Raw genomic sequence first — 26,471 nt, 5'->3', positions numbered from 1 at the left:
TAGATAGATAGATAGATAGATAGATAGATAGATAGATAGATAGATAGATAGATAGATAGATAGATAGATAGATAGATAGATAGATAGATAGGTGATGGCAAGCTACATTGTAGCCACAGCTGCCCTGGGGCGCACTGACAAAGGCGAGGCTGCCGGACACTGGCGCCACCGGGCCTTCTGACCACCACCAGTAGGCAATGGGTGAAGTGTCTTGCCCAACCGCGACTGTCGGAACCAGGGCTCGAATCGGCAACCTTCCGATTACAAGCCGAACTGCCAATTCTTGAGCCACGATCGCCCCGCGATCAAACTTACCTTAAATGCAAGGCTGTAAAAAAACAGACTCAAAGACAAGCAAATAGTGAGCAAAACTTCCTCCCATACATGTTTTTACATCTGGCTGAAAATCTGTCCTTCTTTAGGGCAGCTGGACATTGTTGCACTATATTACACTTCGTTTCAGTTATACTTAAAAGGTTAATATTATAAAGTAGAAACAAAACAACCAATATATTTTCGCTGAAGGACTTGCTGGGACCTGATAATGTGTGTTGTGATTTTTTTCTAATTTACCTCAAGGTGACTACACAATTTAACTATTGATTATCATAAGCTTAATATTGCCCTGAAGATACCCTGAGGATACCCGAGTGGTTGGTTCATTCCAGCTTGAACCAACCGCTACAAGGTGTGCCAAACACAAGCTAATGACCCACAATGCACCCGTACAAGCTCAACTGTCCCTGAATCCTGCTGTAACTCAGGACAAAAGCTTCTTGTTAAGGCTGTGGATGGATTTAGAGGCAAGAAAACATCTCTGCATGGCTGCTGTGCTGCTAGGAAAACCCAGTGAGAAAAGGAAAGACATCTGCTATTAAAAAAGAAGCTGTAACCACAGAGCACTGTTGTAAAAGAGCTCTGTAAACTCTCACCAATATTCTAAGTAATGCTTGTTAAATTATTAACACATCAAAAAGGTTCCAAAAGAGCTGTTGATGTGTGCTCGATGTCGTCTCACAGTAGAAGTCAATGAGTTTGGTGGGTGAAAGTGAACCGAGCCAGGAAGAGGGATTATAATGAGCATGTGCAGAGGACCAAACAGACAGAAGGAAGCGAGACATGAGCGAGACACAGTCAGTCCTCAAAAGATGCAAGTGTGCTTCTGTTGTTTGTCCAGGAGGTCAAACAACACATTTTCCAGCTTTCAGTGAATTAAAGTTAAACTTAGCAGTCTCACATATCATATTTTGAGTCCGTTTACCTTGCAAATCTTCTCTTCAGCCATCTAACTCTCTGGTTGGAATAAGTGAGAAACAGGAAAGCGCTTGTTACCCATTTTGCTCTAAAAAGCAGGCGAGACGACAGTTAGAGGCATCAATAGCCAGTTTGCTTTTCCACTAAAATAGAATAATGAGCAGGAGGGACAGTTGAGTCATGACATCGATACTTACTTATTCATGCATCCGTTCAGAAATCAGCCAAGAAAAGTGTGATTAAGCTTGTGTGCTTCATGGGTTCACTTTTATTGACGCTCCTGCATAAAAATTATTGGAATTTGCATGTTCATGACAGACACACAATGACGCTCGTAAAGCGTAACAAAATTGTTGCAATATAACAGCTTTTGCAGTTACTATGTGTTAGCATTACCTTTGGTTATTGTTTAGCATCATCCTTTGATATTTTCTCATTTACTCTTTTATATAGATGTCTATAAATATCAGAACAGAGGCAGTCAGACTGATATTGTTTCGTCTTCCTCACAGTAACACACACTCACACACACAAACTAGCGTGATGCAGACTTTCATAGTTTGCCAGGCCAAACTAGACAGCTAGTTTGCTGTGAATTTAAAGCGATAAGCTGAGGAATGGCGAGCAGAAGCTATTCCTGGACATTAGGTGCACAAAAAGCGGGCACTGCCGGAAGATTTATCTCCTCCTCTGAAATTTCATTTGGGCAAGGAATAATAAGGCATAGGAAATGAAAGTTAATCATGAATTTTCTCTCAGTCCCTCACCTCTCCTTTCTCTCTCTGACATTGGCTGTGAGAGCTTGGCTCAGGCCTGCTTTATTTAGTTGGGAACCTTTTGTCTTTTTTCCCCCCTGCAACCTTTTAAATGCTTCATAAATCAGAGACAAGGCACGCACTCGTGACGGTTTGTTGTTCCACAGATATTAATTACAATGAGAGAGCCCTTATACCAGTGAAACAAACTGGAATGAAATAGCTTGCTATCCATTAGAAAGGTGGGCCAGTAAAACAAAGGCATGACTCAAGATGTAATATGATTTTTTTCTTATACAGATACATTTTTCTCTTATTTTCACTTAAATTTTATGTTTTTCTTCAAGTTAGTGTACAAGCATATCTGTTAACATTTCACACTAAGAAAAATATTAACTAAAGTAGATACATGGAACATGGAGCTCAATTATTACTAAACACCTTATTCACATTTGAAAAAGAGTGGTGCCTTTGTCTGCTCTGTCCAACATCCTTCCACCTGTTCTTTGAAAGTGTTGTGTTTCTTCCTCCGTCCTTTATCAAACTTGCTGTTTACCTTTCTTGTGTGTCCACGTGTTTTTCATCCTTCCCCTTTTTCTTTTTGGATGGTTCTTTGTCGGGAACAAAGAAAACTCCCAGACACCTTTTGTTTGCCAGCTTTTATTCACAGAAAATTTTATTAAAGTTACTTTTGTTTGCTTGAACTGAATGTCTCTTTGTCTGCATTTGTACTTCAATACAGATACAGATTCTCTCTCTCACTTCATTGTGGAAGAATTTTGGCCTTTTTCTCTTTACAGCATTGCTTCAGTTTGTTGAGGTTTCCGGGCCTTCGTTCGTGCGCAGCTCTCTGAAGGTCCTGCCACAACATTTCAATCAGGTTGAGGTCTGGACTTTGACTAGGTCACTGCAACACCTTCATTCTTTTCTTTTTCAGCGAATCTGTTGTAGAGATGCTGCTGTGTTTGTGATCATTGTCCTGTTGTATGGGTCAACATATGCTCTCACATTTTACTCTATAATACTTTGGTATACAGAGGAGTTGATGGTTGACTCAGTGACTGCCCAAGTCCTGTAGCTGCAAAACAAGCCCTAATCATCACCCCTTCACCAGTGTACTTCGACGTTAGTATAGGTGTTTACTAGAGGCTTTTATGCTGATAGGTTGTGTCTGGTGCCACTTTGCATTATGGTCAGAGACGCCCACTTTGGTCTCATCTGTCCAAAACACATTGTTTCAGAAGTCGTGTGGTTTGTTCAGATGCAACTTTGCAAACCTGAGCCATGCTAGTAATCCTTCCAAAAGACCCCTGCAGTGGTTTATCTAATTATACTGTGATGACCTTTAACATTTGGCAACCTTCTGAGATCAGAGATGTGGCTCTTGGGTTTTCTGCATTTTCTCAGAGTGTTGCACAGTCTGACTTTGGGGTGAATTCACTGGGACATCCACTCCTGGGAAGACCATAAACTATCTTGGCTATTTTCCACTTGTGAATAATGTTTCTCATTTTAGAATGATGGAGTTCAAATTGCTTAGAAATGGCTGTATATCCGTTGATGGACAACAACAGTTGCTTCTTTAAAATCATTGCAGATATCTTTGCTCTTGTTGCATTTCGTTAACACATGGCTGAATACTCCAGACCAGCAAACAGACAAAACTTCTGCTTTTACAGAGACACTCACGATTGCTGATGATTAATTAATCAAGGACAATCAAGAGCAGCACCCAGCTGCTACTTACACTCCTAATTCCCGTGGAAGCAATAAAGGTGTACTCAGTTTTTCCATACGGTGCTTCTGAAATTTGAATGAGTTTTTGTTGAATAAATAATGACACAGTGTAATATGTCACGTGTTGTTCATCTAAAGTTGTATTTATCTCATTTTAAAATGATCTTATTTTGTCACGTACTTTAAAGTGATGAATTTAGCATTTAAATCTTATAAATTATAATCCATTCATCCATCTTCTTCTTCTACAATCAGTTAAAGGGCCCAGTTTCTGCTTTCTAGGCCTAAATGATCTACATTTGCCGATTTTAAAAAATATATTTTTTCGTGTTTTTAGCCATTATAAGAACATGTTCCTCAGAGTGTGGCAGTCCTTGTTGGTACAAGTAAACCATTTTGCAAAATAATCCTTTCAGCACAAAGTGTAAACATGTGCATCCTGCTTGTTTGAATAGGGAGTAGATCATTGTTGTACAAGTGGAAAACATCCTCCATGATAAACAGTCATTTTGTGCTAGAATAAGTAGCTGAAATGGGTGTAATAAACTAAAACAAAGGGTTCAAATGGCACAAAAAGGAATTCGGAATTGCTTTTAACCTTCTCTTATTCTGTTCTATTATAGCCTTATGTGCAACAGACAAATGTTGGTCTGTGTTAAAAGTGCACTTAACCTGCTCTTCTGTGGTGACCACAGGTCATTCTAAAGAAGTAATGGGGCATTTCACATGTAATTGAACAAGTGCCAAGGCAGATATAGTAGATTTGTCCTGAACGCAAAGAAAACAGGGAGAGAGAGAGAAAGGAAGATATAAAACAAAGGGAATAAAAAAACCATTGATTCAGGGGGAAATTCGTTGAAGGTTTTTTTTTTTTTTTTTTTTTTTTTTGTGTGTGTGCTCATGCTACTGTAGAGCTGCTGAATCGAAATAACATTTCGAAATGACCTTGGGATCAGCTACTGTTTCCCGTGTTTCCCGGTAAAACACATTAGAAACACACTTCATGCAAATAGGCAGAAAGATGCAAAAAGCCTGCAAATTAGCATAGTGAATGTGAGGCTGTTTATTGCTGTAGTTTATGGAGGGGAAGCTGGAGAGTGATTTTTATAAGGCTCAGGGATGGAAAAGCTTTGGGCTTTATGGTTGTTGAACCGCTGATAGCAAAAACCAACAGCATATTTTTCTATCCCTTATTGAGATCATGAGGTTTGGACATTTATACAGGCATACATGTGAGCAAAAACACGGATAAATACGCCACAGACACCTACTAATGTGTCAGATGGAGTGTAGTCAAAAGCTTGAATGCAACCATTAAGCAGTGGCTGATGAATCCAATTTTCCTTGAATAAAGGAAAGCTGCTGTCTGTCATTGCTCTCAGAAAGTCACTTAACCTGAATCGCTTGCGTAAACACCCTGTGGGATAAATGGGTATTATCTTAGGGGAGGCTAAGAGCTGGCAAAGCCGAGGGGTGATGGAAATAACTAGGAAAAAGCTATCGCTTCCACTTCCTGGACAATGAGACTGACTGTAATGAGTATGGGTGTTGTGTGTGTGTGCTCAAGGGAGACCAGGGGAAAGATGGAGAGAGATGGCGACTGGCAGAGTTAGGTAGAGAAGAAGGGAAAAAAAGAGAGGGGGCAGAGGGAGATCGCTGAAATTAGGTGTCTGGGATGCTGATGTGTTTTCAGAGATCCACAACGCGTACAGCTAAACAGTTCCCTGAGCAGGGTGCTTTAACACACACGCACCCTGACTGAGTGGAGATGATCCAGATTGCTTCTCAGTGATGTGACTGCAGCGAGCAGGAGTGTGATTGGCTCCTGTGTTTACTTGCCAGTTAGGGCTTGAAAACAGAAAGGCTCTTTGTTTCTCTCCATCCTTCTTTCTTTTTACACACGAAGAGCAGTTTTCTTAGAAATTGCTGAGGCTTCTGATGTAGATGGTAAAATGGATCGCAGATGATTTGTACAAATTACAAAATTACTGCAGAAACTGCTCGGTAACATTCAACAAAAATCCCATAGGATGATATTTTATACATACATATGACTACTTTCTCTTGGTTTTCTCTTACTGCTAATTGTCCCTTGCACTTTAATTGGATACTGTTCATTTCCCATTTGAGTAAGAGGAGCTTGACTCTGGCTATAAAAATTTCACAAACAATGCATCTCAAAGAACATTAAGCTGCCAACTATAAGACCCTAAAGTCATTTGCAATGATTTAAGAGCCTGACATCCTTAAAAATGTCAAGTTAATTCCATCTCCCAAATTTCAAAATGGGTTGAAAATGCAAATAAAAAAAGAATGCAATGATTTGCAAACCTCATAAACCCATATTTAATCACAATAAACCATATCAATTATTTTTATTTTATCTAATATAAATCTGGGAACTTAATAGACAGGCTGCTGGACTTTTGGGAGAGGAATGTTGTCCTATTCTTGCTTGATGTAGGATCCTGGATGCATGGACTTCTTTGTCATATTTTTTGTGTGATAATGCACCAAATGCTTTCAGTGATGGAAAGGTTTGAACTGCAGGCAGGCCAGTTCAGCACCTGGACTTCTACTATGAAGCCATGGTGTTGTAATAGACGCAGTATGTGGTTTAGCATTGTCTTGCTGAAATATGCAAGGACTTCCCTGAAAATGATCTCACCTGTTTGGGAGCATATGTTGCTCCCAAACCTGTATGACACTTTCATCGCTGATGGAACTTTTTTAAGTGCACAAGGTGCCAACTCAATAGGCGTTAATGTACCCTTGTACTATCAGAGATGCAGGCCTTTTAGGTACACACTGATAACAAGGCAGATGGTTCTTTTCCTCTCGATGTCCATGTTTTGAAAACATATTTCAAATTTGAATTTGTCTGACCACAGAACAGTTTCCCACTTTGCATCAGGACATTTTAAATGAGCTTTGGTCCGGAGAAGACAGCAGTGTTTCAGGATCACGTTCACATATGTCTTCCTGAGCCCCTGCAGGGATTTCCATGACAGAATCAAGCCTGTTTTTAATGCAGTGCTGCCTGAGGAATTAAAGTTCACAGGGGTCAAATACTGATTTTCAGCCTTGTCCCATTTTGTGTCCTGTAGATGAACTATTTAAGTCTTCATAATTTTATGTTAATGACCATTATTCTGAAATTGTGCAACAAATTGTAGATGCAGTTTGTTGCAGACTGGTGAACCTCTGTCCTTATTTATTCCTGAGAAATTCTGCCCCTCTAAGATGTCAACCTGTTGCCATTTAATCTAATTAGTTGCACAATATTCTTCCAGCTGTTTCTTTTTTATTACCGCATACTTTTTAATCTGTTTGTTGCCAATGTCCCAACATTTTTGAGTTGCCACATAAAATTTTAAAATGTCTCAGTTTGAACATTTTCTCTGTCTTCCGTGTTAGGCAAATGTGGAAACACTGCGGAGCTACTAAATCGTTGCATTCTGTTTATATTTACATTTTACACAGCGTTCCAACTTTGGAATGGGTGTTTTATTTGTAGTATCTATTAGGTATGTTTCAGTGACATTGCCTGTTGCTCGGTGATCGATACATCTCCCTCATCATGGGCCTATCCTGTCTGCTACTGGGCAAAAACACACAATATGCACGATGCGACTGCGCTAAAACAGTGTTCGTGTTCCTTAGTGGGTATACACATCATGTGCAAGTATAGATCAGTGTGTGGGTTAAGTAGGGACAAATCTGAGGCATGCATCATTTTCCAGGCAGACAAATAAAAAAATGCACAGCAGTCCTTGCGTGACACCTCCATCGTCATCCATCCATCAATCAAGTTTACAATATACTGTATGCACATAGAGAGCGCGCACACACACACACACACACACACACACACACACACACACACACACACAAAAGCACATACCGCGGGGATGCAGAAATATGCTGATTGAATGTCATGCCATTTATTATCCAATATACTGCTGAGAGATAAATTGAGAGAAACAGGTTGAGCACTGAAGAAGTGAACATGACACCTCACCAACCCTGTCTTAAAATCAGGTGGCGCCGAATCTCGCCACGGAGTACAAAACCCATTTTGTCCCTCATTTGGTCGTCACTGCATGTTTGTAGGATGTCAGATCAAATATTTGTGGATTCTGGGGGACAGGATGGCTGAAGTGAGATGCGCAGGAGGATGTAAGTGTTGGAGGAACAGTAAAAGCTGGCAGATGAAGAAATTATACCTCTAAGGTGTGTCTGGTTGGTGGCAATCTCGCGCTTGAATGAGCTGTCATTTCATTTTTCAGTAATATTTCTAACACAATCTGCCAGCCAGCTAAATTTAATTTTACCAATACATCATTACAGTGTGGGAAATTTTAATTACTAACCATATATACTAATGTCTGTAGCCAACAGTTGGCTCAGGGCTTCCCTTTCCTCTCCGGTCCCCGTATCCAGAGTGTAAATCAGAGCCTTAAGCAGGCAATATCCTCAGCTAGTTCCCTCGGCTCTCTCTTATCTCTAATTCCATATATTGCCTTTTCCATGCAGCAATTTCCCCAAACTTAGCCCACCTCTCCCCTCAAGACTTATGAAGATCACGTTTTATTGGTTGGGGGTCTACTACAAGTGGATTCAGAAAGGTACGGTTGGGGGGGGGGAGGCAGGACGGAGGACGTACAGATTTATTTGCAGGAGAAACAGAGGAGTCGGCTGTCAGTTCAACCAGTATCTTTTTCAGTTGTACACAGTAGATATCAAACTCTAGGCGGGCTGTACTGTAGAACTGTTTGGGGAAAAGGTCACGGCGCTGCCTCGCTCACTGCATACAGTCAATTTGTTCAGCTGAAGCTAAACCAGAGCGAGAGGACAAGTGTAGCATTTGAGATGTGTCATCATGCTTCACTTACCACTTTAAAGAACAGCCATTAGTATGATTAAATGCCATATGAGAAACACAGAACATGATGCATATTGATTACATCATTACACCACATCCAATTGATTCAACTCCCTGTTTGATATTTTTCGTAATAGTGCTGCAGCTGAGTGACATCTGGACTCTGCAGGGCTGAGATTGGAAAGGTTGTTATAAGCCAAAGGCGTGGTCATACAGATAAAATATGGTGCCGGTCGTTTTTAATATTAAATGTATTACGCGTGAATGGATCTCATTCATTTTGTGCATGTTTGAGTTTGATAACTAAATGTAAATGAACTGTATTTTCAGCCACAGTAGGAGCCCGTTGTAAATGGAACGTCAAACGAACACTGTCATCTTTCTGGGAATAATGACAAAAGCAGTGGGAGAAATTATTCAGAGACTCGTCTTTATAGCTGTTTTTCATCCTAAATTGCATTGCTTGAATTGCATCTTATTATGATTGCTATTTGTAAAATATGAAGCTCTACTTTCTCAAAGTTAGAGTGGCACAATCTGCATTTCCTTAACTTGGAGGGAAGAGGAATTGTCAGAGAAACTAACCAGATTAGTGATACCTGAGAATATTCTATTAAATTCCGACTCCTTTCCTCCCCCAAGTGCGGCGGAACAGCTCGGCAAAGCCCTGCGAGAGCAGAGCAGATTCACCGTAATCTGCTGTATGATGTCGGCGTGTTATTGTTCCCTTGGTTTGAGCCATGATTAGACAACAGATTGAAGACATTTGTTATGTGCAGTCCCGCAGATTACTGAGAGAAGCGATGACAAAAAAAACACAACCAGCACAGTCAGCCATACATTCCGGACTGAGTGGGAGGCGTTGCTGCTGTCATGACAAAGAAAAACGAAATGCCCGTGTGTCACGTCATATTACACAGTCAATAGAAAGTACACAATCAGCTGCACAGTAATGTATGCTATTACACTCACTAACACGAGTGTGAACATTAAACCGTGCATACAAAAAGCAATGAAAAGACAAACGTTGACACAAGAAAGACTAAGATTAATGGATTCTGACAACTGCATTGTGAATTTGGACACAGTTAATGTGTCAATACAATTCCAAAATAAAAAATCGGTGTGATTGATATTCAAATCTATGACTTCACTAATAACACAACAATGCATATTTAGAAGGCATTAATGCACATACACGTGAAATAGTACACTTAAGCACAGTGTGGGTGTGTGTGGTAGGCAACGACGTGTGAGTTTTCCTCCTGTCTAGCACTCTAATAGTGTGTCCCGTGGATTAAGTGATATAAATGGATAGCTCTTCCCCTTCATTCACCACCTGCAGGAAAATAGAGGCCCCCAAGGGAGACGTTTTTGCACACAGCCAAGTCTCTCTTGTAACCCCTAACCCAGCCTCTCGGGGGGAACGTTATTTCGGTGGCCAGTGTTACAGTAACTGAGGATCAGCAACAAGAGGGAAGAGACAAATGGAGGAGAAGAGGCAATCAGCAATTAAGATGAGTCACCCTGGCATAAGACGTGGGTCACAATATACATCTGAGTGATGGGAAAAAGCAGGGAGGGAATACAGAATCGTCATAAAACTAAATCAGCCTTTTTTCGGGTTTCATTTCAAGTGGAGAAACAATGCATCCTGTATTTATTTATGCATGCAAGAGGTATCTGTGCAGTCACAGACATACAGTGACTGACTGCAGCGCTACAACAGGAGAAACACAGTCTGCTAGAGCTCACTTTCCCTTTAAAGTGCTTAAAAAATGTCGTTTATGTGTAAAATGGTTTTAAAAAATGTTTTCAAAGACTTCTTTCAGAGATCCAGGCGCACTAGTGATGATAATCTATGCATCTTCCAGCTTGATGGAGCAGCATGTCACAGGGCAAAAGTGATAACTAACTGACTGAGAGACCATCACATTAACATTTTAGATCCATTGCCAGCAAACTCCCCAGATCTTTATCCAATCAAGAATTTGAGCGAGTGGACGAGCAAAACTCAAAGCTGAAGCTGAGTTCAGTGATCAGCTTTGAGCACCAATAAGACAGAAATGGATTGCAATCAATCAGGATTTGGCTGCAGAAGTTATGAAGAAGAAGGGTCAACACTGTAAATACTGCCTCTCTGCATGCATTTATTTTCCAACAAAAGCCTTTGAAACTTTAAAATGCTTACAACTGTTTATCATTATATCACAGAATCATTAAAAAATATAATCCGAGTTTACCTGCAAACTTGAGTCTCTAAGTTAAAGTCGCTGCTCTCTGTGTTATTTTAGCTTCACACCTGTTTTACAGGAATATGAAAGTTACCCAGAAGTCTATTTTCAGGACCCCAACCTACATTTGAAACATGCAAAAGTTTCTAATTTGCATCACAACATCTTCACGCCATTTGCCTCCCCTCGGCTCTTCTTTGTCTTCCTCCTGTCTCCCTCCATCACCTCCACACCTTCGCTCAACTCGCTACCACACATCAGTAACAATCTCATTTGCCGCCCCATTAACTGCCAGAATCCCAGACACTGGTGAGAGAGGTATGTGTGCATGTGTTTCTGAGTGTGTGCCTGAGAGTGTGAGCTCGTATTAGTCATGTTGTGGGGACATAAATCTCTTTAAATAGTCAAAATGTGGGAACCTAGCTATCCTTTGGAGACTAAAAGGACTAAATTCTCACATTTAGCACTAAAGTTTGGTTTGATGCTTGGAATAAGGTCGAGGCTAAGATAATATCTTTGTAATCATGAGTTGTATTTAGGGGTTAGTCTGCATTAACCTAAATCAATGTGTAGGTCAGTGGAATGCAGGCAAAGTAAGGGAAACAAAAATGAATGCACTCATGTGGCCAAAAGTGACGAGCATCACAAGAATCCTCTGTTGTGCCAACAGCAAAGCATTCTGAAACTATTCGTATGTAGGGCTGCTACACACCCATGCCTTACTCACAGTTCTGCCCCAGAACCCTGCCGTGTACAAAGACTGGTATAAAAAACAGCCATTCAGGGCCAATAGCGGTGACAATCCGTGCATTTTCCAGGGTGATGCACTCAAAAAAAGAATTCATTGGATGAATGTAATCTTATCTTGCCACTTATATTCCATCTAAACAAATCATGTTATATTAATCCATCTTGATTGTGTTGTCTCAACACAATATATGTGTGTAGGTTTAACATAATATTAACATTAACATTCAATTAATTTGACTTTTGTTCAATCAACATGTTTGCACCACGTTAGTCTAATTACATTTATTTAAATCCATCTTATATTGTTTAAACAGTTTGGCACATCAAAAATCAGTCTTGTTACATGAACTAGTAAAATATTTGTTTGTTACACCAATGATAATCTTGTTGAATGAATGAAATGTAACTTATGTCTGTAGTACATGTTGTATTCATATTAAGTAATGTTCAACCAAAAAAAATCAATGGATTTACAGCAACTTCCAATCCACCCATCTTCTTAGCTTTATCTGGGCTGCGGAAGTGATAGGGTAAGAGGGACAGGGTACATCCTGGACAGGTCGCCAGTCAATCATACAGAGACAAACAATCATTTGCACTTTAACACCTTTGGGCAATTTAGAATAACCAGTTACCCTTACAGCATGACTTTTAACTGTGGAGGAAACCAGAGTACACAGAGAGAACCCACTGCAAACTTCACCACATTGTGGATTTGAACCCAGGATCTTCTTGCTCTGAGGCAACAGCACGAACCACCATGGCATTAATCTGTCAATACAGACTTAACAAAAGTAGGAAAGCTATGCTTGATGATGCTTTATGTTGTTGTTCTTGACAAGTTAAACCATAAGAAATAGTAACAGCATACACGTGGTGTGGTTGTCTTCCTCTTGTAACCCCAGTGATTTTCCTGTGGTTTGACATCTAATGTGATCTTGTGAATTTCGTGAGTCGACCCCCAAAATCAAATTGGGTGGTTGTTACATGCATAAGATCCAAACTTGTAATTTGAACTAAATAATGCCATGTTTCTATGGTGAACGTAATTAAATCATGTAGCATCTGCATGAAATTCAGCAACTTAATTTGTTCTTGTTGAGATGACATCATACAATCTAGTAAGAGTGGTTGGTTGCCTGGATCTAGCCACTCTTACTAGATTGTATGATGTCATCTCAACAAGAACAAATTAAGTTGCTGAATTTCATGCAGATGCTACATGATTTAATTACGTTCACCATAGAAACATGGCATTATTTAGTTCAAATTACAAGTTTGGATCTTATGCATGTAACAACCATCCAATTTCATTTTTTTGAGTGTGGAGCACCGTGTCATAAGGCAAAACTGATAACTAGCTTTCTTGGAGATCGTCAAACTCCCCGGATCTTAATCCAATCAAGAATCAGAGGTCAATCTTTAAAAAGAGGGGCGCCCACAAACTATGATCAGCTTTGAGTACTGATAAGGCAGAAATGGATCACCATCAATCAGAATTTGGCCCAGAAACCGATATCCAGCATGTCACAGAGAACTGCCGGAGTTATAAAAAAGAAGGGTCAACACTGTAAAGGCCGACTCTTTGAGTAAATTTGATTTATTTGCCAATAAAAGTTTTTGAAACTAATGAAACGCTTACAATTTCTTTTCATTGTATCATAGAGGCAGAAAAAAAACATCAAAAAAAGCAATCTGAATAAAAATTGAAGCAGCAAAGTGTATAAAATCCTTTGGCCATGACTGTTCTGTAAAATCAAACCTAGTCTCATTTCATCATGGTCATACAGTATAAAAGCCCTTTATTCACAACAGAAAGCTTTTTACACCTGATCCCCCCCAAGACCTCGTGTCTCCTCACAGGACTGAACCAAGGATCTCCTGCTTGTTAGGTAAACTTAGCAGTCACACAAAAACTCTAAATCAGCAGTTGTGAGATGTTTTCATTATGACATGTAATTGTGGTAACCATGGACGCCCAAGCATGGCAACAAAGGAAATGCAAGATAACCTTGATAACATACCGTTAACTTTGCAAACAAATCTATTTTAACCAGTTATCTTTCCTCTAACCATAGCTACATCATTAACTCTCAAATTTAAAGTCAAAAACTAAAGGAAAATAAGGGCAGAAAACATGGCCTTGTACAGGACTTGAGCTCCTTTGTTCTTGGTTGTTTATTGAGAAGTAAAACAACCCTAAAGGGGTATCACTGTGTCTCTGAAAATGACCCAAAGATGATACACACCGTGTGTTAAAATATGACAAGAAGAGGGTTTTATGTGTTTCAGGACCTCATTGCTTCCTTGGAAGGTTTGGCGGTTTATTCCAGTCTTAACCCGGAGATGCTCTGGGATGCATGAATGTTAGATAGAAAGCACTTTGACAATAAATGTGCTTGGGTGAATTGTAATGCTTTTGGTGCTAAAGTGCTATAAGAATATACTAAATATCAGTGATTCTGTTGAGGTGAATCTACATGGAAGCCATTATTTTTTTTCATTGATTTCCCTTATTACATCCCAATGACTCACAAAGGAGGATATGTGGATGAGGACTACATAAGACAGAACAAATTGCGGACTGATCAATATCTGACAGCTTTGGAGTTTGCTTATTTAGTTAATACTGCAGAACCGCAGGCACACAGATGTCTGTTTCATCCTCTGTCATGCCTGCATTCAAACACCTGTACACTGTGTTTGGAGCGCAGACGTGCACTTTTCCATCACACAACTTTTCTATCTCTCTCTTCACGTATCACAAGCCAGTGACACACACAGACTGGCGAACGCACACAAAAAGTACAAAAAAAGTAAAGTGGCACATTAGCAGGGGGCTGTTAATGAAGTGAGTCCCTGCCAGCAGTAATGAGAGCGCATATTTAACCACATTAACATCCCATTCTTCTTCAGCGGTGCATAAGGTAGGGCATGACAGCGCTCACAGTCAGACATATTAGAGTTATTTGTTGCAACATTGATCCAAGCATCAGGAACCGACTGCTTTACTAGCAGAGGGGACGCAGGGGGAATTCTACTCTGATGCAGGGTAAGTTCTGTGGATTCGCTCTGAGCTTTGTTTGTATTTGTAGTAATGCTTTGAGAGGGTTTGTTGTTTGCTCTGGTGTTTTCCTTTCATGAGCATCACAGGAGAGACTGTGCTCATCCAAAAATTTGATATTTACTCCCCGAAATGAAAAACGAGGGGAAAAAACTTGCCCTAAAAGTCATCAAAACAACCACTAGAACGGTCATTATTAGCAGAATAATACCAGCTATGTTTGCTCAAAAAAAAAGAAAAAACTTGTTTGTATGCATGCAAATGTGAGAGCGTGCTCTTTATGTGCTCGCCGTTGTGCCGCACTGCACAGTTGTAACCCCTGCATCTTTTACTGGCGCTGCTTTCGAAGTCGCACCCTGACAGTGCATCTACTTTTTCTTGCTCTCAACAGGCAGATGCCAGTTATATTCCTGATGTGCCATAACCCTAATGAGTGTCTCTGCATGCAGGGCACATCATGTGGATACTTGGCCATGAAATGAAAGCATAATTACACCAGGGAAGTGCTTTTGTCTCTTCATTTTCTCTCATCTTCGCTATTCTGTGCTCGGTTGCTCTCAGGTGGCCCCCAGTTCTTACGCGAATGCACTCAGGGGCAGCCTCTCTCTGTCTCTCCATCTTCCTCGATCTTTCTCGCCCTCGCTCGCACGGGCACACATGTAGACTCCCAGCACTCTTTGTAACAATCATTGTCAGGGCAGGCCAGGAGAGAGTGAAAGAAATAGAGAGGAAAAATTTGAGTGTAGACAGGCTTGAGTCCCGGATAAAGGTCAAACAGATTGATGCTTCTGAAACACTCGGCGCAAGGACACAGGGTTATGACATCTTATATCACCACTGTCTCCGCCGCCAATGCCATCAGCGTTGTCTCCATCAGCGTGAGTTTTATATTACCAGTAAGTGGCGAGAGGTATCTGACATTCCAAGGCTTTCGCAAATTGTTCTCTCGACAGTTTGAGTTGGTATTTCTCTCTCCCGTGCAGGTTTTACTTGGAGATGAATAGGGATGTTTAAGTGGTGGCTGGGGATGCCGTCAAATCGTCCTTGAGTGTCATACAATAGACACAAAGCGGAGCAGAGAGGGGCGAGAATAGGAGGCGGAAAGAGATAAGAGGGAGAGGGTTAACAAAGAGGCTGTCAGAGACTGAGGCGCTTTGTCATTGTCTGGAGCATTTAATGAGCAAGAATTAAATAATGACACCCTGTAATAACCTGAGAGCAGTTTGTGTGTGTGTGTGCGGGTGGGTGTGGGTCGAGGTTTGTGTGTTTGTTTGAGCAACACTTCACCTTGTCTTTTAAGTGTTTAACTGCTATTAACAACTAAAGCCAAAGTTATTATCTGTAATGAAAGCATACTATCAGTACGTAAGCATAGAAAACAGCTGCACCAACGTGATATTTTTGTGGTTGCCTGTCAGTCTCTGCTGTCATCTGTCCAATCCAGGGGTGTCAAACATGAGGCTCGGGGGCCAGAATTGGCCCTAGAAAGACTCCAAATGAAATTAAATGGAAAATAAAATGTGAAAAAGATTAGAAATCTAAGACTTTTTATTGTGTTTTAATAAATGTTATAGCCTCGGGGATTAAATATGTATTTAATTTCTCTACACTGGCAGAAAGAGCCGTTTCACTGGTCTGGCCCACATGAGCTCAAAGTGGGCCCAATGTGGACCACAAACTAAAATGAGTTTGACATGACTTTATTCTATAGAAACCCACAATGGGCCGCTGAAACTCATTCACGCTAGCATTGGGCTAGAGGCAGGGTTCACCATAAACAAGTATGTCACAGGACCTGGTCTCTAATGATAAGCAGTGAAATAATCTGAACAGGATAAACATCGCTGCTGTTTCGCTGAAGATCTGTGAGGTTTCACTTATGCACAGCAGTGCTTTCGGCTCCCTAACACAGCTCATAATGACAATTTACTGGTTAAGTCTAAGCTAATTGCTGTTTCTGGGTTCTAACACTCAGATCCCAAAAGCAGGCAGATACCAAGAGTAAAAATTGGTGCACGTGATTTCAACTCCAACAGAGTGATCAGTGTAGCTGTTTTGCCAGGTGTTGCACTCAAGCGCAGCATCAAGGCATCTGTGACCAAGAGGATTACAAGGTTCAACAGAGTTAGATGTTAGCAGTAAAGCTATATAGGGGAAGATGAAAATGCTATAATTTAAATGATGCAGCAAATATTTGGGGGGGTTTGGAGAGTTAGTAAACACACAGATCTGGCAATGGTTCTTAGAAGCTTTAGTGTGGAGGTGAAATTATTTTCAATAAAGGTCCCAGTTGGCATATGGCCAATTAAAAAAATCAACAACTGTTTATGCCTTGCATTTAAGCAGCGATTTTCAACTGTACAAAGGACTGTAGATTTCTGCAGAAATTCAGGTTAAGTAATATTCATAGAAAACTTCCAGGAAATGATGGGTAGTGAAGTAGATTTTGAATTTCTGGCAGTTTTACAAGCCTGGCAGAAACTACAATACCTTTGTGAAACATTTGCAGTTTGATTTTATGTTTTCTTTAAAAAAAAAAAAAGAAGCAACAAATACAAGCGCAACCAAACGAGTGTTTGAGATAATACCATCCACAACAGGGACAAGGCACTGCAGCGTGTTCAAAAACCTCAGCCAAGGCTTGGATCCAGAAGCTATTCTTGTAGGGTCAATATGTTTGTTACGTCTGCAGGTTGGTGTAGGGGTAAAGAGAATAACACAGTACTAGATGGGGAAAACCAGGAGACTGTTTGGGTCAGTTTGAAATAGTTTATTGCCAGGATATTGAAAAAGGAAGAATAAATTAGCTTCAGGGAGAGCTAAGGCCAACATTACAAAAAAAACCCCAGCTGCGACTTAAAACAAAAACCCTTCAGCTGACTAACTTACTCAAAAGAAAAGTTATAATTTTACACATCAACTCACTAACAAACCACGGAAGACAAGGGGAGGAAAAAAATGGCAGCTCATCTACAAGCTTCCTCTCGAAATGTAATAGGTGGTGTAGGCACGCAAACACCTACATCATAACCTGATACGCGCGTCCCTGCAGCTGTAACTGCACATAGCATCGACTGTTGTGATCGACCTGTTCAGTGCGGTCGATTTCTCCGGCGTATTTTAAGCTTCTTTTTCGCTGTAGTTTTTTCATTTATCGGTAAGAGAATAGTAACTATAGTAACCATTACAACAAAGTTAGGAATAATAATCTTAGTCTCAGTATAAAGACTCACAAATGTCAGGGAATTCTTGGAATTCTTGTGAGATTGCCGAAGCTACCGAGTGTTATTTTAACTATTCTAGTCATACCTGAGAAGATAATTTATTAAATAAATGTATTTTTGTGCCTCTTAGTTTATTTTTACATAAATTATCAGACTCTTCCTGGCTTCAAATGGTAGGTAGGTAGGGTAGGCCTTGAAAATGAAATTTTTTTTAACAAGATGACTGCTTCATTTCCATCTGAAAAATCCAGATTTTTTTCCAGAAATCTCCTGTTATTTATGTTTTTGTAGTGTTGTCATATTAGCTCTATCCAGCATGAAAGCTAAACTTTTGCAACTAAGAGTTTTAGGTTAAAAGGATTCTACATGCTTTATTTTACAGTTTTACAGCAGTTCACCTACATGCTATCCAAAAATCATCACTAGTTGTCTTTGGCAGTTTGCAGTTTTGGTTAATATGCGCTCAAAATTTTCAGGAGCATTGGACTACTATTTATATTTTTAACCAGCCAATACTTAATGAATGCATCCCAAATTACAGACACTGAATCATTTTGATGGTAAGAAAGATCAGTTTAACTTTCAAACTTTTATCTTTGATAGTTTCTGAGATACAGTATTGAAATATTGCCAGATTTTTAAAAAAAGAAAAAAGAAAAAGACCTGAAAGTGGGTCACTGGTCCATTTTTCAAAAACATATCTTGAAAAGTATTTGATATGTGAAGCAAAAGTAATCATTTTGGATGTTCACATTTTTTGGGGTCGAGGAGAACGCTTGGTTGATTTGAGACTGCAAGGTGAATATTAACTCTTTATATACAGTTTACAGTCTTTTACAGGATTGTAAGTCTTATATTTTGACAAGCACATGATAACATAATCTTAGTTTTAGCATATTTGCATGTTGATTAGCACTACAAAGATGATTGGACAAGATGATTGGTCATAAGTCCGCTGAGCAAATTAAAAGTAGGCTTCTTGTAGAGAGTTAATAAACCACCAAAGACATTAGAATTCATCCTGCAAGGAATAGCAACAGTAAATGTTATGCCTATATGTCCAAAATTTGTGGAGACATTTCTCTATAAACCAAAAAAATGTCAGCGAAGGAAAATCCTGTGATAGCACAAATCAAATTTATTGTCCAGGGACAATGAATGTGTACAAAATGTCATGGCAATTCACCCAATAGTTGTATTCAGATTTTTTGACCTGGACCAAAATAATGGACCAACCAGCCAATATTACCTCTCAGTGGAGCCACTCTGCTAAACACAACATTAAATTGAAGAGATAAGAAGTTCCAAAGCAGCTCATCTACTGGCACTGGTACGTGGAGTAGTTTAAGGCAAGGCAAGGCAAGGCAAGTTTATTTATATAGCACAATTCAACAACAAGGTGATTCAAAGTGCTTTACAGAGACATTAAAAAACAAAAACAAATAAAAAGCATGATCTAAAATTGATTAAAACAAGCAAACAAACGAACTAACTAATTAAAAAGCAAACAAACAAACAAACAAAACATTATATAAAATCAAAACATAAAATCTGAGCAGTAGATAAAATCAGTAGTTAAAATGTAAGTTTGGAAATTTAAGCTTAAAAGTGTGGATTTGGTGCTTTATTCAAATGCAGCTGAAAACAGGTGAGTCTTCAACCTGGATTTAAATAAACTGAGTGTTTCAGCTGATCTGAGGCTTTCTGGGAGTTTGTTCCAGATATAAGGAGCATAAAAGCTGAATGCAGCTTCTCCGTGTCTGGTTCTGACTCTGGGAACTGATAAAAGACCGGATCCAGATGACCTGGAAGGTTCATACTGGGTCAGGAGGTCACTGATGTATTTTGGTCCTAAACCATTCAGAGCTTTATAGACCAGCATCAGAACTTTAAAGTCTATCCTCTGACGGACAGGCAGCCAGTGTAAAGACCTCAGAGCTGGACTGATGTGGTCCACTTTTTTGGTCTTAGTGAGGACTCGAGCAGCAGAGTTCTGAATGAGCTGTAGTTGTCTGACTTAACCAAAAGAGTTCATGCTGGGGAGGAGACACACACACACACACAGTATAAACAGTTGTTTGATTTATTGTTCTATTATATTGACATTAAAATTGAAGCTAATAGCATTTTGCACAAAGCAATGGTGAAAAGACTGCACGACCCTGTAAAAACAAAACCAGCTGACAATCATCTGTGACTTGGCCGATTTTTATTCATTATTTTATTTATATTTAGTCGTTGCTGCTGTGTGTAGTAACGAAACAACTTACATGCTTTCTCTACATGTTTTATGAATCAGTGCTCTTTTTTAACACAAATACAATAGAAGGGAAAAAAAGAGGGTTTACGCTGTAATTTAGGCATTGCAACACCTACTGTAGGATTGCAATGCAACGTTCACACTGAACAGAACCAGAAAAGGCCGCCCACATCTGCTAAAAAAGCTTCCTTTGTAATTGTTTAAAGGAGCAGCAAACAAGGACTCGGTCTATTTACTCATTTTGATTGCAGAGGGACCCACGCTGAAGCCAGTAAACTATACAGGAAGTTAGCTGGAACATTTTTAGAGGTACAAAATGCAACAAAGGCCCATAGAATGACAATCCACTGATAATTCAAATGTTTAATGCTGGAAAAATGTAGTTTTGGGAACAATTTTCAATTATTAGGTGAAATAATGAGGTCAAGTAACTTGTGCAACCATGAATGATGCACATGCAAATTCCCAGAAAACTCCCCACTCGCCTCATCTGTCTTGACAAACACACACACACTTTCACACAAAATAAATTGAGCACTAGAGTGTTTTAATGAGCATAATCCTCCATGTTTGAATCTAACAGCCTAGTAAAAGGTTTGGCCACCCAGTTTCTCTGCTTTCCAGCTGATTCCAATTAGATGCTCCCATTAAATAATATTGTAATGCAGTGGTTTACTGAAAAGAGACCAGGAGCGAGAGGAACAGAGCGCATTAAGAAAGCTTCTCATCTCCAGAGGTTAATCTTCCATTTTCAGCCTAATTTACAGAAACATGCATGCAGCGAGAATGCGAAAGAGGGGGAGAAAAACCTAGAGGTAGTGCGATCTCAGAGGGGAAAGCAACAATACAGCAAAAGAGAAGACGAAGAGCAAGAAACTATACAGATATTCGCTGTATTTACAGAGGAAAATAATGGAAGGGCCTCTGTGCCTACTGGATCCTAACCATGCACAGCACTGCATGTAGCAGAGACATTTCATTTGCTCTCTATTTGAGTGGAAAATGATTGGTTGTGATCCAATCAGACTGCCTGTCACTGCAATGTCTGAGTGAGCGAGGGAATATGAGGAAACATACACGGACCAGCCTACCCTGCTGCAAGCATCAATCTCCGCTCTCAGATTAAACACACTGAAATGAATCCAGACCAACTGGTCGATATGCAGATCACACTGCTGTATGTAAATGATGGAGCGGCTGCCTCAAAGGTGGATGGGAATTCTGGCATTTGCTTATGACCTAAACGGCTATGGATAACTGGTACTGTTTGGATATATATGCCTCGGTTGTTATGTCACGGGATCAGATGTTTATTTCTTGTAAGACAAAGAGGATTTGCAGGGTGAAGGCATCATAGAAATGTAAAACGAGTCAACAGTAACATTGTGAATATGCTGAAATGGGTCAAGCTGAATGCGGCTGATCTGAGGTCTTCACGCAGCGTGTTGAATCGCAGCCATGAGGAGACATCGTCTGCTTCAGACACACCAACCAGGATGAGGCTTTGTTTCTGGATACACAGCACCCCCTAGAGGATAATCCAACCAAGGCCCACCCCTTCCCAATCCTCCAACCCCCCTTTTGTGTATGCAAGCGTGTGTGAGACAGATTGAAAAAGGGAAAGCAAGAGTGAGGAGATTTGTGTGTCTGTGTGTGGACGCTAAGCGTTAGACTAGGCTGAGCTGAGAGGGAGACTCGGTGACTTTATACTCCTGATAATCTGGATTAAAACCCTCTGGGACAGCATTAAACACTGCCGGCTGGGCATTACGTGCACACAGACACACAGTTACACACACATGCTATATCCCTGTGTGTGTTTTAAGTCCACACTATTTCTCTCCTGCATTTATGTGAATTAAAATGAAACATATTGTGACTCTACATATGCCGTTTGATCTGAGTCTTGTAGTATTGAACCTTCACTCCCATTTCATCCAAACACCTCAAATAAAAAGATGTTATTTTACAGAGCAAAACATTTCCTCAAAAGCTTTTTGACATGGGCGCTACACCCTCCAGTGCCAAATACGTAAATCCTTTCATACACTTACACCGCTTTGACGAGGAGATTCCACCTCTCAGAAGTGCCGAGCGAGGTTGGTGTTTGATGAAGCTGATGGGGGGGATGGCGGGTGGGTGGCTCTTGCTTGGCCCAGTGGGAGTATTAGGTTTGATTGGATTGGGGTTGGGGATTTGTGTATTAGACTGAGATTACCATGTGATCCAGTATTTCGCAGGGAAATCCACACAACAGCGGGAGACAGAGCTTGCGGCGGGAGTCGGCTGACCTCCTCTAGGCCGCCTGATTCCATTTCTTCTGCCCTGCCCTGCCGGGCTCTGGCTTTGTTTAGTGTTTACTTATTCTTAACATTTATTTATTCTGTCCTTGGCTTTCTGTTTTCTTCTGTGGCATCCCTGTTTGTATATTTCAGTCCATTTCGCTTTGCTCCGTTTTAATCCGCTGTATGGCGATCTGTTCTGCTCGACAACATACTGTTTTGGTCCTTCCCTTTTGATTCTGCTCTCCTGCCTCTATCCACTCCAGTCTGTTCCATTTCATTATGCTCAGTTTAGTTCAGTTCTGGTCACTTCTCTTCTGTTATATTACATTTTCATTCCATTAATCAGAAAACCAAACGCAATTCAGCCTGATCCAGTTGGTTCGGAAAGTCATTGCCTTTAAAGCCTTCAAAATGATTACAAATCAGCGCTGCAGAAAAAGAGGGAAATGCATTTATTTGCTTTGTGGCAGTGAGTTATTTGATAAGAATGATACCCTCCCGCTCACTTAACTTAGCACAAAGACTGGAAAGTGGCATGTAAGCCCTGCAAAGATGGCAAACAGCAGTCCAGACCTTCATGCTCAGATATGAAAGCGTATAATGAGTTTCTCATGTGACGCCTTACAAGAATGCCAAAATCCATGTTTTTTTTTTGTTTTTTTTTTTAAATAGCTCGGACATGTCCTTTGAGGTTTAGTGAGAGCATCATAGTTACAGGAAAAACTTCAGGGAGGAAAAATCCAACAAGCATCACAATCTCCGATGTCAGTGCGACATTTGTTCACCCGTCCGGCCACCATGAAGTGTTTCTCTGTGAACTGTCTTGGCTCTGCAACAAAGCCACTACTCTGCCTGTCCTTACTGCAGATAAGCCTTATCATTTCAGGCTTTGTGAACTGCATGTAAAAATGTGATAATTTTAAGAGGCCTTTCTTAAAACAAGTAACGATGTTTCGACCAGTTTCAAACACAGCAGGGAATTCTTATTACAGCTGAGATTCAGAGACATTTCATCTCACATATGCATACTGTATTCAGCACATATTAGCAATGCGATGTACACTCACTAGCCACTTCATTACCAGTACCTGGCTGGACTTCCTTTTGCCTTCTGAACTGCTTCAGCTGGGGAGAGTGCCACCTGCTATGGTCTTCTGCTGCTATAACCCATCTGCTTCAGAGTACTTGTATTAAGAGATGCACTTCTGCATACTTTATTTGTAATGATTGGTCATCTGGGTTACCAATGCCTTCTTGAGCTCAAAGCAGTTTGGCTATTCTCCTCAGAAACTGTCATCAACACAGCTTTCTCACTCAGAGAACTGTCGTTTGGATCTGGATATTTTCTCTTTTTCAGTCCGTCCCCTAAAAGTGTAGAGATGGTTGTGTGAGAAAGCCACAGCAGGTTCTGAAGTACTCATACCAGCAGCAACAACCATGCCACATTCAAAGTCACATAACTCATCTTTCTTCCCCATGCTGATGCTCTGTTTGAGCTTGTTTTGTCTCCATACCTAAATGCATTGTGTTGCTGCTGTGATTGACTGATTAGATATTTAATAAAGTGTCCAGTGATTGTGAGTCAATACATGTACAGAGGCTCTCCCCACTCGGGTTAAGATATTGTGTGTTTTTTTTTCCTTTTTCCCTTTGTTCTGCATAGCCAATTTTGCTGTCGAATCATATTACTTTTGCTGCTGTACCCAACTAATTCCCCCATAGGGATCATTAAAATTTCATTTTATCTTATCTTAAAATTCTAATTTAACTTTGAGTCCTCACACCTTCACTGCAGATTTTCACACAGCTCCCACGTGCCTTGTCTCAGACTCAGCAAGAACCACAGTTGACTGCCAGAATGCAGACAAGACAGTACACAATCTGCACTTTTACTGTTTAACTCCGTGGAACTCTTCTTTCCATTTTCTTTTATTGTTCCTCATCTGTTCTGTTGCCCAAGAAGCGTCTTTAATGACTAAAGTTGTGGGTAATCTGATTAACCTGACCCCAGTGGGGGAACGTTAGACTGCAAGTCTCTAGCTTAATGCTTTTTTAGTAGTGCAAATGGTGTTGTGCATCTGGTGTACTAATTTGTGTGCTCTCAAGGTTGCGTGCAAGCATGAAAGCCCAGGAAGATTAGAGTCCACAATGGAAATCAAGATTCAGTGACAGGAGATGTGTGACAACTCTGTCATAAGCCCTGGACATGAATCCATAGTGTTTACAGTGGGTCAACCTCGCTCTCTCCTCCTCTCTCTCTCACTACATAGAGGTGGAAGTATTGGGCCTACAGAGTGGGTCATTGATTTTCTGTCAGCAACGCGTGGGCTGAGCCCCTATTAGGCCAGGACCAGACAGACGGACAGATGTGCGCACACACGCTCGCACACATTTGATGTGCCACCGCATGCATCCCAATCACGTCTGGGATACAGTTTAAGATTTTCCACCATGCATTTCTCGTGTTGCAGACTTCTGAAGTTTAAAGACTGCCACACCAATTTATTGTAACAGCTTGAGTTCAGGTTGGGTACTTGAAAAGTAACTTCATATCAGACTATATTTCTCATTACGATCTCAAGCTGCAGTTGTTTTTCACCCAGTAAAACACAGATAATGTGCACCTGTAATCTCACCAAACAGTGACCTCACTGGCACTGACACTGTGAGGTGGGCTACTTTTACTCCACACTTCAGATTTGTAACATGGTTTGAGCTAAAATAAAGACTTTTATTGAGGACCAATCTAGGTCACCCATGGGTTGACCCTTAAATCATTTTCTTAGACCTGAAAAAGCACAATTCAGGATCACAAAAGACCTCTTTGATAGGATGTCTGCAACTAGTAATTTTATGTCACCGGTTGCTAAGTGATAGCATATGAACCCTGCTTATGGGTCCAAACTACTCTGCATTCATTAACTCTGTTGTCTTGTGTTTGTGTTTTAATGCTTTATATCTTGATATATTAAAGCTGAACAAGCCCCTACAAAATACTCAGTGATCACTGTTGGCTTCTCTGGGTTTTTAGTAGCACAATTCATCTGTAGCATGTTTTAAAGTTCAGTTTTTAAAACCTTACGATGTAACTACTGCCTAACAGCTCATGGTTTGATGGTTTGCCAGACACCAAATACTTGATCGCGTCAGGAAAGAATCACTCTGAGGCTAAAAGAGATTTCAGGAATTTTTCATAATGAGTAATCCAAACCATGCAGCAGTATAATAATGACTAACCTCATATTGTGGATAGATTATCTCAGTTGTTCTCCTAACTGAAGTCTGGTCTGTTTAAAGCATCTTTTTCCTGTAATGCGATTGCATTTGTCTCTCTAACCATCGAGAACCCTCATGTTACCTTTTATTGAATGGAAAATAGTAAGCTAACCATGTATCATACGCTAGCTGCTGCAACTTCAGTAACCCTACAAACATCACTGATATTTCGTTTTCTGTCTTCATTTATGTCCGAAGTGATAGCAGAGCTGTACGTTTTTATTTTTTAGAAATCCCTCAGTCAGAACATGGTATATCATCTTTGGATGGGAACTAGCGAGCTAACTCCCTGCTAACTTCTAACTCTGTTCATCTTCACAAGTCCTGTTTTCATGGATGCTTGGATGTTAAATATTATTGTTACACCTGGAAGAGCAGCCAGATCATTTTATTAAAGATGAAAGAATTTAGACAGTTTTTAACTCTCAGTGATGCCACACTGTTTGTTTGACATTGGGAACAGAGGAGTTTGGATCTGATAACAGCGGGCAGACTTAAAGAGCAGATTGATGGAGAGTCCTTTGAAAATGATTGTAAATATGAGCAAAACCCCCCCAAAAGTTGCATGTATTTCCATCCTCAAATGTTTGACACAGTAATGCCATTTGATACATGAGTTTTTGCGATTTCTAAATCGCCACTGTGATTTTTTTTTCCCTTGAAAAAAGAAAATTTAATAGTTTAATACATTTGTAGGCAATAAACTGCAAAAATTGCCAGATATAGCAAATATAAATGCAAATTATA

The sequence above is a fragment of the Pundamilia nyererei genome, unplaced genomic scaffold (genome assembly GCF_000239375.1).
Source record: "Pundamilia nyererei isolate P.nyererei 1_Seehausen unplaced genomic scaffold, PunNye1.0 scaffold00010, whole genome shotgun sequence".
Lineage (NCBI taxonomy): Eukaryota > Metazoa > Chordata > Actinopteri > Cichliformes > Cichlidae > Pundamilia > Pundamilia nyererei.
This window is presented reverse-complemented; position numbering follows the sequence as displayed.